General features: G+C 42.6%; 1 protein-coding gene across 3 annotated transcripts in view; it reads left to right on the top strand.

The window, feature by feature from the left end:
- Nucleotides 1-6256: 6256 nt before the first annotated feature.
- PLS1 (plastin 1) overlaps nt 6257-13721 on the top strand; it is a 121423-nt gene continuing 113958 nt past the window's right edge. The window contains exon 1 of one of the 3 annotated variants that reach the window (XM_025290641.3): nt 6257-6575. The gene's annotated coding sequence lies outside the window, so the exon portion shown is untranslated. Of the gene's footprint in view, nt 6576-6629; nt 6732-13721 lie in introns of those variants that run through there. The other 2 variants (XM_006078004.4, XM_044946357.2) reach the window with 2 other exon arrangements.

Genomic DNA, 13721 nt, shown 5'->3' with positions numbered 1-13721 from the left:
GATAGAGAATGTAGTAAACAGTCCCAGATCACCCTTCCATGCCCTCAAGTGATTTCCCCTCAGTGTCTGTCAGGCTGACTTAGTCCTGGAAAAATTCCTCAGCTGGTTCTTCCAGTTCCTACCTGCTCATCTACATCTATTCTAAAATGGGCTCATCTATTTCATCCTTTATCTCAAGTCATCGAAGTTTTAAATTCCCAACTATCTAATCAAAATTTTTGTACTTGAAATATATTATTATTCTTTGAAGGTAATAATATTTTTCAAATGTTATCTTCTGATTATTGCCTAGCTCTGTTTTCTCTAATATTATTTGTAGAGATGGTGCTTCTCACAGTCATTTATCCTCAAATGTGTGATATAATGTATAGTTATCTGTTCAGTTTTGTATTTTATTTATTTTTATTGAAGTATTGTTGATTTAACAATTCTGTATTTTAGAATTTCTCTCTCTTTTTTTTTTTTTTTTTGGATCTTAGTTCCCTGACCAGCGATCAGACACGCACCCCCTTTGGTGGAAGCATGGAGTCTTAAACACTGGACCACCCGTGAAGGCCTCATTTTACCTTTTTATTCACTGTAGCCATCCTCAGGGCTTCCCAGGGGGCTCAGTGGTAAAGAATCCATCTACCAGTGCAGGAGATGCAGGAGATTTGGGTGTGATCCTTGGGCTGGGAAGATCCCTTGGCAACCCACTCCAGTATTCTTGCCTGGGAATTCTCATGGAAAGAGGAACCTGGTGGGCTTACAGTCCATGAGTCACAAAGAGTTAGACACAACTTAGTCACTGAGCATGTGCATAGCCATCCTCTGCCAATCTGGGGTAAAGAACAGTACTCTAGAGGTAAGGATGTGTTGGTAGCTCACCCTCCAGGTATGGAAGATTCTGTTCTTATTCCTGGAACTCTGTAGCTAACTGGATCAGTTTAGACCCCACTGAGGAGTAGAAAGGTGTTGGCTAACCTGGCTGCTGTAAATCTCTCAGGGCCCTCTTTCCATTTCTTGATCTGTTAGCTGACCTTGCACACCTTCCCCTCAACTGTTCCATCCTTTGCCTTAGCTTCCTCCTGTGCATGATTTGAGCTGAACTCTCCTTCCATTTTCTTTCTCTGAGATGTGATCTTTCTGTATTCTGGTGTGTTTTTTAAATTAATTTATTTATTTTTGGCTGTGCTGGGCCTTCACCACTGCACAGGCTTTTTCTCTAATTTCAGTGAGTGGGGGCTACTCTCTAGCTGCAGTGCACAGGCTTCTCATCTCAGCGGCTTCTCTTGCTGTGGAGCACGGACTCTGGGCCTGAAGGCTTTAGTAGTTGTGGCATGTGGACTTCAGAAGTTGTGGCTCCTGGGCTCTAGAGCACTGACTCAGTATTTGTGGTGATGGACTTAGTCGCTTGTGGCATGTGGGGCTTTCCCGGCCCAGGGATCAAATCTGTGTCTCCTGCTTTGGCAGGTGGATTCTTTACCACTGAGCCACCAGGAAAGCCCTGTATTCTGTTTTCTCAACATTCCTGGTTTATTGACGGCAGTTTTTCTTGTTTTCCTAGGATTTTTTTTTAAACTTCTTAAAGGTATCTTCTCTATCATTTCTTGAAATTTTATGTGGTAGGTAGGGTATAGGTGCATGTGTTTGGTTGGCTATTTTGATCCAATTTCTATTAAATAGTGTATCTCTGTGTGTGTGTGAGAGAGAGAGAAAGAGAGAGAGAGATTTTGCATTATTTACTATTTCATTTCTCAGATTATTCTTTTCTTCTCCAAAATGACATAAAAAAATAAAGCTAGAGTTACACTGAATCTTAGCCTTTTTTTACCTGTATTATTATTCTTTATTCTTGAAAGAATAAAAAAACAATATTAAAGAATAAAAAAAGAAAAAGATCAAATAAAAATTTTCCTACTGTACCTCTTGGTATTAGCCTATACCATTCTAAATGCTCCCAATTTAGGGGAGCATTTTGCAAGGGGGCATGGGTTTGATGGTTGGGGAATGGTCCCACAAGCTGCATAATGTGGCCAAATTTTTAAAAATTTTAAATTAAAAAAATTAAAATGCTCCTACTTTTCCTGAAATAGGAGGTAAATTGGTAGGAGCTGACTTCAGGATTAGGATCAGGGGGTGGGTAGCAATTGGTGTGGTTATAAGCATTTTAGAAACCACCAGACTCTGGGGAACTAACACTAACCACATTCACAGAAACTCACTTTATAACCCCAAATACCTGGTTGGTTCCTGTTTTTTTTTTAGTATGGGATATACTTGCCTAGTGGTTCAGTCAGTAAAGAGTCTTGTCTGCAATGCAGGATACCCAGGTTCTACCCCTGGGTTGTGAAGATGCCCTAGAGAAGAAAATGGCTACCCACTCCAGTATTCTTGCCTGGAACATTCCATGGACAGAGGAGCTTGGTGGGTCAGACTTGACTGAGTGACTAACACTTTCCTTCACTTTTCTTTCTTTCATGGGATATGTTGTAAATTTGCAGGGACTTGTGATAACACAAATTTGGAGTTGGATTTGAGTTGGAACCCTAGTCCACCACTCATTCATTCTGTTTTTAATATTTCTGAATCTCCACCTTTATCTTTTGTTGTTATTCAGTTGCTAAGTCTTGTCCGACTCTTTGAGACCCCATGAACTGCAGCTTGCCAGGCTTCCCTGTCCTTCACTATCTCCCTGAGTTTGCTCAAACTCATGGCCATTGAGTTGATGATGCCATCCAACCGTCTTATACTCTGTCGCCCGCTTCTCCTCCTGCGCTCAATCTTTCCCAACATCAGGGTCTTCTCCAGTGAGTTAGCTCTTTGCATTTGATGGCCAAAGTATTAGAACTTATGTATTATTCTTAATAATATTATTATATTACTAATATTTTTATAAGCTGTAGAAGAGCCAGAAAATAATCCCTATTTCAATTGAAGTTGGTGATTTTATTTTTTTAACCTACAGGTGGAGCATATAATTGGGCATAAATTCATGTGATAAACAAGTGTTTAAAATTGGGACTATTCTGGAAAAACAGGAACATAAGGTTATGATAACTAGAGTGTATACTTTTGAGTGTATACTTCTGGCACAACCAGAATACTTGTGCCAACCAAATACAACATCTTTTCTCTGTGACTTCTTCCTATCTGATGGCATTATTTCCATTGCTTTCAAACTATTACTCTTTCAATTAAGAGTGGGATCTTCTTATCAAATAAATTCTCAGAGTATACCTGGATATGGAAGTAATAGTGCTCTGGTTGGACTGGGATCCTTAACCCAGAGTTCTGCTTATTTATCATCTCCATGACACTCCAGGCTCCTGGAAACACAATTTGGAGAACTTATTTCTCACTGGTGGATATGTAATCAGTTTAGCAGGTAACAGTTTTCTTTATCATTATTATGCATTGGTGTGCATTTCTAATTATGTACTTTGTTCACTGTTTTATTTTTGCGAGATACTTTGGGGAAATACTTTATTTTTTCAGCAATACATTTACAAATCACATTTGGGAGTTGGTTACTTTTGGAGGTGGGTTGTTTCAGATATTTTATATTGATTATGTTTAGCTTCTTCTACAGACAGTGATTTTTTGTTGTTGTTTTTGCCTTCTTCAAAAATCAGGTTACACCATATTTAGAGTTTACACTTCCTCAAGACCTCATCTTGGTCAATGCTGCTGCTACTGCTAAGTCGCTTCAGTCGTGTCCGACTCTGTGCGACCCCATAGACGGCAGCCCACCAGGATGCCCCGTCCCTGGGATTCTCCAGGCAAGAACACTGGAGTGGGTTGCCATTTCCTTCTCCAACATCTTGGTCAATATCCCCCACTAAATAAAGAACTCATAGGAGTCTTTGATTAAATTTTCTTTACCTTTATTGGAAAATATACAAAATGAATGTCATAAATTTAAAGTGTACAATTTAGTTTTGACAGTTGTACATTTCTGTGAAATTTCCACTGTAGTCAATAAAAGCTTTCTTTTCCATCATCCCCAAAAGATTATTACTGCCTCTTGATAGCCCATTTCTTCCTTCACTCCTTGCTCCAGGCAATTACTAGTTTGCTTTTTGTCAATTTAGGTTATTTTGAACTTCATATAAATGGAATCATTTATTTGCCTCTGGCCTCTTTAACTCAGCATAATAATTTTGAGATTTATCCATGTTGGAGCCTGTATGAGTAATTCTCCCCTTGCCCTTTTTTCTGATGAGTAGTACTCCATTGCATAGATGCACCACAATTTGTTTATCCATTCACCTGTTGGTGGGCATTTGGGTTCCTTCTGATTGGGCCTAGGGTGAAAAATAGGCCTTCCCACATGGCTCAGTTGTAATGAATCCACTTGCCAATGCAGGAGATGCAGGGGACTTGGGTTCGATCTCTGGGTCAGGAAGATTCCCTGGAGGAGGAAATGGCAATCCACTCCAGTATTCTTGCCTGGGAAAACCCACAGACAGAGGGGCCTGGTGGGCTACAGTCCATAGAGTCGCAAAGAGTGGGACAGGACTGACCATGCATGCAAGAATATTGTGGAAAAAAAAAAAAAAAACTGCCATGAACATTCCTATTCCAGTCTTTGTATGATTGTATTTTAATTTCTCTTGGGTAATATCTATGAATGGAATGGTTAGATTATATGGCAGATGTGTGTTTAACCTTTTAAGAAATACATTGTGAGAACTTACACCTCCTCTTATACATCTGGGCTCAGATAAGGAGCCACTGATTTCTCTAGGTTTAACACAGGGGAAAATCCTCATCCTCCTCAGCCTTAGCTTTGCTCAGTTATGTCCGACTCTTTGTGACCCCATGGACTGTAGCCCCCAGGCTCCTCTGTCCATGGGATTCTCCAGGCAAGAATACCAGAATGGGTTGCCATTCCCTCCTCCCGGGGATCTCCCCAACCCAGGGATGGAACCTGGATCTCTTGCATTGCAGGCAGATTCTTTACCGCTGAGCCACCAGAGAAGCCCATCCTTAGCCCACCTACTTCCAATTGCTTATCACCTCCTTTGGGTTTCTAAAATAACTCCAAAATCCTTCTTCTTCTCTTAAGCTGTACTAATATCAACTCAGGATTTCTTGAGTAGCTGTTTTGTACCCAGCACTGTGCTAAACACTAAATGGTCACACAAAACTTAGAGTTAAATGGGGACACCCCTCTTGTTGCCCACACACAGTCTGAGAGACCACATCAATAGGTTATGCTACAGGCAGAATACATGAGTACTCTTGTGGTTGCATTCCACTCACTTGACTCACATGCTAGAGGAAATATTCCACCTTTATTTGCTTGTAAGCTGTAGTTATTTATTTATTTTTAAAGTAGGTGTGGCTGTTAAATGAAGAGGAAGTGCTATGTGAAATCCCAGAGAGGAGGAAAGAGAAAACTTTCTCTTTTAATATCTATATCTATATATCTTTTCTCTGGACCAGAGGTCAAGAGAAATATGTAATTTGATATATGCACTGTGCTCAGTTGCTCATTCGTGGCCGACTCTTTGTTCACCCCATGAACTGTAGCCCTCTAGGCTCCTCTGTCCATGGAATTTTCCAGTCAAGAATACTGGAGTGGGTTGCCATTTCCTTCTCCAATTTGGTATATACATATATTTAATATATATTAAATTACATACATATATTACAAAAATTTATACATATACTTGCAGCTTCCAGGTGGCTCAGTGGGTATAGAATCTACCCGCAATGCAGGAGATGCAGGAGACGCAGTTTTTATCCCTGGGTCAGCAAAATCCCCTGGAGGAGGGCATGGTGCTGTGCTCTGCTTAGTCGCTCAGTGGTGTCCGACTCTTTGCGACCCTATAGCCCAGGAGGCCCCTTGTCCATGGGGATTCTCCAGGTAAGAATACTGGAATGGGTTACCATACCCTCCTCCAGGGGATCTTCCCAATCCAGGGATCGAACCTAGGTCTCCCGCATTGCAGGAGGATTCTTTACTTTCTGAGCCACCAAGGAAGCCCATATATATGTGTGTGTGTATATGTATCTACATCTTTTCTCTTGATCAGAAATTCGCAGCATGTGGTATCCGAATTAGCAGCGCCAGTTTCCCCTGAGAAAATGTTAGACATGCAGATGGTGGGGCCTCATCTAGATCTGCTTGAATCTGAACTCTTGAGAGTGGGATCTGTGGTTCAACAACCTCTCCAGGTGATTCCTATCCACGAGCAAGTTCGCGAAGCACTTGTAAGCTCACCCAAGTGGTGTACATGGTCATCTTTAGGTTTGGCGGAGGATGTGTCCTGGGTCGCTTTGGGCAGTAGGGATAAAGTTGCGCAGTTCCCCTCCCCCTCTCCCCCTCTCCCCCTCTCCCCCTAGCCTCTCCCAGCACCTGCAACTCCACTTCAGCTCTTGGCCTCGGGTCCTTTCCCCCGGGAGGGAGCCGCAGTCAAAACGCGGCAAGTGGATTCGGAGTCTGCTTGCCAGAGTGCCGGCCGGGCATGCGTAGTGGCGCCAGGGCAGCAGCTAGGCTGGCGCGACTGGGGAGCCGCAGAGCAGACCTGCGTGTGCCGGGATCAGGAGCGGCAGCTGCGGGCTCGAGGGCAGAACGGCGGCTGCAGGTACGCTGCGCGGTGCGGCGGAGGGGATCCGAGAGAAAGCCTGGACCGATAGGCAGAAAACAAGAGCTTTACTTCCTCGCCGGCTCGGCGGCTCCAGAGGAGTCTCTGCGGGTTTCCCTCGCTGGAGAGGTGTCTCCGGCGCCCGCCGACCTCGGGGTGCGCTTGTGTCCAGTCTGGGCAGCAAGTAGTGTGGGCAGGTGTTAGTTACATCCTGTATTTATGCTGTTTGCACAGTAAGCTGGAGAACGGCATTATGATTCTTTGCATGAAGTTAGGCATTTTGTTAACTTTTCTGTTTTCCTCTCTCTTAAACTTTTGGTGCCTACTGGTGAGGCTTTTTGATCCAGCCTCTTTTGCTTGTGTGACTGGTTTATTTGCCTTTGGCCTTTTGCTGCAGAGGATCAATAGGACTGGAGTGAGATCTGTGGTTTCTGGTTTGGGTGCCTTTTCCGGAGCGGGGGGTGGGTGGGTCTCCTGGATGCGGCATTAAAAAACAAAAAAAGCCAACTTTCAGCGTATTTCAGTGCCAGTAACTTTATGCGTTTCAGCTGCATTTTAAAGTAGAGAGGTTGTGTGTTTGCTTCGGCAGTACATATAATACAGACTTCGTAAAGTCCAAGATGTATTTTCCCCTTACTTTTCTACATTACTGTTTTTTCAAGCATCGTTTGGTACTCTTGAAAGGGAGCTGTTTCTTAGATGAGTAACAGAGCTCTCACTTTCTCCCCTTTCTTTACCCAGTCACATTTTCTAACTCACACAGAAATATTTTATCCTGGGTGTGTCATATTGGACACACTCATAAGATGTTAAGGCTGTGCCGCACACATTTCTTGGATAACCTGTGAACCATAAACAAAATTTTTGGACTACACACTGAACATTCTTTAAGTGTTAAATCTGCAAGATGGGAGGCAGATACATAGAATTAATAAGTTTAGAAGAAGGAAATTTGTAGTTTAGGAGGAGACACCTGTATGGAAAGATAATACAGATATTGCCATTTCCTTCAACTCCCCCCGACCCTCCCCCCTACCATGATGAATGTTTTAATGGAAGAAATAATATACAGTTGGTTTAGTTTTGTCCTGTGGAGACCTTCAAGGTCAGCCAGTTCAGCTGCTTCAGTTTACAAGTGAGAAAACCGAAACCAACCAGGTTAAATGACTTGACGTGGCCGTGGAGCCCCTCCTTAGCAAAGCTGGGCCTCGGACCCAGGTTTTCTGATTTGCAGGGCTCTTTATGCCATCCCCTGCTGATACGCTCCTCCGAGTTTACTGAGATTATTGCACTTTCTTTTTCTCTTCTACCTCTTTATATTGTGTGTGTGTGTGCGTGCACACATTTAGTCGCTCAGTGGTGTCCAACTCTTTGTGACCTCATGGACTGAAGCCTGCCAGGCTCCTCTGTCCATGGAATTCTCCAGGCAAGAGTACTGGAGTGGGTTACCGTGCCCTCCTCCAGGAGATCTTCCCCATTAAGAGATAGAACCCAAGTCTCTTATGTCTCCTGCATTCAGGTGGATTCTTTACCTTCTGAGCCATTCGGGAAGCCCCCTTTTATTTTGTAGTCTGGCTTAAATCGAAAATTAGCTACTCCCGCTACTGAACTTGCTTACCTTGTAAACTCATTTCAAACAGTACCTTCTAGGGACTTCACTGGAGGTCCAGTGGTTAAGATGTCAAGTATCCAGTGCAGGGAGTGCAGCTTGATCCCTGGTCGGGGAACTAGGATCTGGAATGTCGGGTGGTATAGCCAACCCCCCCACAAAACAAAAAATACCCTCTCAAGGCCCCGCTAACAATTGACTGGTCTTGAAATTGCCCTCCTTCCTTGTCTCAGAGTATCTTTTTGCCTCTTTCTCTGTTGAAGTCTTGCCTACAAAGCAAGGTGTAACTCAGGTGTGCCTCTTCCTAGAAGCCTTCTTCGATTACTATAGCCAGAAAGTAGCTCTCTCCCTTCTGAAGCCTCTAACATTTGTTAGTGTTGTCTGCACTAGTATCCCCCTTCATCTTTAGTATCCTGGATTGTTGAATTTTAATACGTGACCCAACTTCCTGACCAGTGTGTGTAAGCTCTGGGAGCTTCAGGCCTATTATGTAGACATCCCACACAAAACTAAGCAAAAATAATGCTCTTGGTACTATTTGTGGGAGGAAGTGAAACAGGGACAGTTTGGTGAAGGGATTTGATGTGGATGTTCTGTGAAATGAAGGAGATCACCTTAGAGCTCTAGCAAGACAGTGGACAAGTCAAACCAGTCTGATGGGATGTTTCTCGTATCTTCATCAGAGGTCATGGATCATGACCTCTAAGTTCTGGTGATAGGGGTCAATCCATAATAGAGGAGAGTTGCCTAAGGCCTGGACGTAAGCATGTGATTTTAAGTGCAGAGTGAAGAACTCAGAAGTAAGAAATCGTACAAAGGGGGAGGCATTTGGTAAAAGACTAGCTGCAGGAACATCCCTGGCGATCCAATGATTAAGACTCAGAGCTTCCACTGCAAGGGGCACGGGGCAAGTTCGATCTCTGGTCAGAGAACTAAGATCCCTCATGCCTTGCCACATGACCCCATCCCAAAAAAAGGCTAGATGCAGAGAAGAAAAGATATTTTGAAAATCACTTTAGTTTCAGGTTTGGGATGTTGGTAATGATAATTTTCTTCTTATATTATAAATAATACCCAGTTATGACATTATCTGCTTCTCTTTTTCATATAGTTGTGTGGTTGTCTCACTTCCCATTCTAGATGATAAGTTCTTTGGGGGATGTTCTTTAATTCCTCACAATGCCAGGCACGTAGATTTGCAGTATTAGATACTCAACTGTTATTACCTGAATAAACAAACAAACAAGTGTGTTTGACATGGGGAAGGTGGGCATTAAGGATCTTACAGCTATGTACTGTGCTTAGTCACTCAGCCATGTCTGACTCTTTGCAACCCCTTGGACTATACAGTCCATGCACTTCTCCAGGCCTGAATACTGGAGTGGGTAGTCTATCCCTTCTCCAGGGGATCTTCCAGACCCAGGAATCAAACCTGGGTCTCCTGCATTGCAGGCGGGATTCTTTACCAGCTGAGCTACCAGAGCTGTGAGGTAGCCCTTCATCCAGGCCATCACCCCCTCATGATGTAGAGGAGGAGCTGAGATATACTTAACTAAGCTAGTTAGTGGTGTAGCCAGATCTGCTATACTTTCATTAACCCTAACTTTTCAAGGTTAACAATCCCAAGATTCATTTGCCATGGAGATATTCTGTGGATTTGGGGGGAACTTGGTGGTTAGTGGGAGGATATCTGTATAACTGGAAGAGATGAGACACAAGAGGTGACTGGCCAATTGAACGTTGAGTGCACAGAATAGGGGCATGACTGCAGACCTGGGGACCTCCACATGATGAAGTCAAGGACTTCCTTCATCGAGGGAAAGGATATGGTAGCTTATCTTGTCAGGGGCAGCAGATAGGCCCCAGGTGGGCCCCAGATCCTTGGACTGAGAGTGTGTTTGAGAGGGACATTTTACATTACCAGGAGCAATGTTTCTGAGAGTGGTGTTTATGGCTAAGGAATGTGGGGCTAAGTTTGAGATAGAATTGTGATCAGACTTTCCACCTGGAAAAAACAGACAGAAGGCAGTGCTTCCCAACCCATCTTGGATCAAGAAGTAGTTTGGTATATTTTGTTTATTTCGAACAGATGTTGCAAATAGCTGTTTTGCAAATCAAAACAGAGTCTTTTCATTGAGCTTTCCATGAGCACACAGCATCAAGGGAGCTGTTGGAAGGCGCTCGTCCTTTCTGTTGTCATTCACACTATAGTTGATCTCCATCTTCAACTGGCAGTGTTGTCTCCTCTCTCTCTCTCTCTTTTTTAAAATACTTATTTGTTTGGCTGTGCTGATCTTAGTCATGGCACACCAGATCTTTTAGTTGCAGCATATAGGATCTAGTTCCCTGACCAGTGATTGAACCCGGTCCTCTGCATTGGGAGTTGGGAGTCTTAGCCACTGGACCACCAGGGAAGGCCTGTTACCTCCTCTTGTAAGAGTTAAGAAGAAAGAGCAGTTGAGCAGAGAAACTGAGCTGAGAGATGGTTACTCATGGGAAGGAAAGGCTTGGCTAAATATAGAGGAATTACTTTTTTTTTTTAATCATGACCTCAGTCAAAATTGATTGGACAGCCAAATGCAAAATCAGGCAGTACATAGAAGTTAATATCTCATACACTTAAACAATACCCAGATACTAAATTCTAGAGTAATATATCATAGCCCTGTGTAAAATGACTACATTACCTAACTTTTTAAAAATAATAATAATATTCATAGCTTGTATTTTAGGATGTTTTCTACAGACCAGACACTGTACTGAACACTTTACCAGCAGTATATCATTGAATCTCTACAAACCATTCTGAGAGATGGGTGCAGTTATTCTCATTTTATAGCCTAGAAGGCTGAGACTTGTGTAGAAATCACATTTCTGATGTCACATCATTAACAAATGGCTAAGCTGAGCTTGGATCCCAGGCCCCCGTGACTTGAGGCACGGGGAGCTAAAGTAAAATGCAAAACTTGATCCGTGGTAACCCTAACAGATGCTTAGAATGGCTACAGACTTTATCTGGTGACACTTCCAATGGTCTATGAGCCAGAATTTCATAAGAGAAACAAAACAACAGAGATGCATCTTTCTGGGTTTTGTTTTTAAAATTATCCCACTCAGTCTTTATCTTCTTTTTACCCTCAAAGCCTTTCTGGAGGCAGCAGAGATGGCATCTACTTCTCTGAGTGCGCATAAAGCTCTTTTGAGGTGATGGATGTGAGTTGGTGGTGATCCAGGAAATGCCTCTGGGGTATGAAAGTGAGACACTCACCTTGTGTATGAGCCTAAGGACTCTAGGGTGAACAGTTCACAAGGACTTTTTCACCTGGGATCCATGGTGGGAGTTCCTGGAAGATCTTTGGGTCCTGCCCCTTACCCTGGTCTCAGATCCTTAAACTGTGGTCAAAATCCTCAGGCTGAATGTGTACCTGGACACTTCCTCCAGGATCCTTCAGTCCAGGGAGTTCTGAAGTCATCTGTTGCAGGTGGAGGTGGGTGTCGATACCTCAGGGAGTGCCGCAGGTCAGGGGCCTGAATCATCTAGACCATTTAGGTGACTTAGAGGCAAGACTGGCAGGCCCCACACTTGACCAGCTGACTCAGCTGTGAGAGAATGTCCCGTCCCTCCCTCCTTGATGGACCTCATTACTCTCTCCGGGGAGCCTCAGCCTGGAACCCAATGAGGACATTTCTCTCCTCCCTGTGCTGCCTGAGCCCCTCTGTCTGTCTCTGGCTTCTGCCTCCGCTGAGCTCGTCCTGTGCATCCTCAGGGTCAGTCTCTGGACATGAAAGAGAAGGCTGCCTGCCTCAGGCCCTTACCTACTACATGTTTCAACATCCAATGATCCCAGTCCACCTTTTGATGAAAATCAGGGAGAAAGAGGCCTTTGTGCTGTCTGTTGGTTTATTGGTTATAAAATGATTATGTAGTTTTGATTGCTGGAAAATTTGCTGACTTAAAATCACATGAGATGTGAGGCTGTGTCAACTTTGATCATCTTATTTCTTTTCAGTACTACGGTGTCTGAAAGTGCCTACTTGCCATTTTTTGGGTGAGAAATATAGAGGGTGTCTTCTGTGAAAGCAGGTTGCTTTTTGGTAATATTGTGGATGCAGAAAGGGTGAGAGAGGGCTAATTAGGAGAGTTTCTCTTATGTAAAACACATGTTTCATCAGAAAGTATTGATGTTCTTTTGTAGGAGAGTTAGAGATAATCTGTTCATAAATTCCAGTTGTGAAGGAGACTTTTAGACTTTACAACAAACTAAATTTTTATGATTGGCTCTTTTGAGCAATTCAGAGCTATAAAACTAGAATATTTGGGTTATAACTCACTGCAGAGAGACATGTCTGCCTCAGAAATTTCAAGAAATTCCAAAGAAAACAGGAGAAACTGACTTTTCCCGATAGTAAGATAGATGGCTATCTACCTTAGTAAGGTGGAAGAGGATTTTGCCGTGGTGTGGCTTTCACTATAAAAAACAAAAGGTTTTGGGGGGAATGGTTGACAGGAGAAACTCAGTATTAGAGGAAACCAGAATTGTTATTGAGAAACTCAAATTGTTTAAAGATCCAGTCCCAGGAAATAACATTTAAAATAAAAATAATGAAAGTCCCTTCAATTTGTTGGAGAAGTAAGAAACAGGAGATGTTAGCAGTGCTGAAAAAATAGAACTTCTATTGAATTTGAGATTCAAGCATTGGTAAATGTGTGTAGAAGAATGTTATTTAATTACAGACCTTCCCCACTCACCCATCCCTCACAATGAATTCCCACTGTGGGGCCCTCTGCATTCCATAAATAAAAGAGTAGACTTATTTTCATGCATCACCGTTGAAAAATCTCAAATGATGCATGACAATCTGTGACCTAAAAGTGATGTTGATCAAACAGATGTGAATGCCTTAGACAGAAAGTACTGGCTGTATTCACACTTTGTTCCCATAGCTAGTGTTCAGAATCCAGATTAAATTGTCCAAATTAAAAAAAAAAAAGGTTCAGAACCCACTCATTTACAGTGAATTTATGGCTCTATCGGTTTCTTTCTTTTTCTTTTTTGTCCTTGATGATATATATTTTGTACTGTTTATAGATAAAAATCAATGCAAACTAGAATTCTGAGGTTTGATAAATGTGACTCTGCTTAGGGTTTTAATGCTATTCATCAATAATTTGCTGGAAAAACAGTATCAAATAAGTACATAATTGAACCTTTATATCTATAGCAAGTTAGTATTTATAACCATTGGGAACAAATCAAAAGTTCTCGAGACTCTGAAATTCTTTCACCTGAAAGCTGTCTCAGCATTCTATGCTGGTAAAATCTCCCTTTTCCTCCCTTTCTTCTCAGTCTTAGGGTCACTGGAACACTGTTTTGGTTCAAGGGTATTGTCAAGAGCTGCCCAGTTCTTGCAGAGTTAAAGTGTTATTGGGTCAATGAGATGCCAGCCATGAAACACAGCCCACAAAAACCCACTGATGTTTTTTAGCAAAAGTTTTCATGCCAAGTGAATTAGTTTTGAAAAACAACCGTAGCAGC

Source organism: Bubalus bubalis, chromosome 1 (assembly GCF_019923935.1).
Source record: "Bubalus bubalis isolate 160015118507 breed Murrah chromosome 1, NDDB_SH_1, whole genome shotgun sequence".
NCBI lineage: Eukaryota > Metazoa > Chordata > Mammalia > Artiodactyla > Bovidae > Bubalus > Bubalus bubalis.
This window is presented reverse-complemented; position numbering and strand designations above follow the sequence as displayed.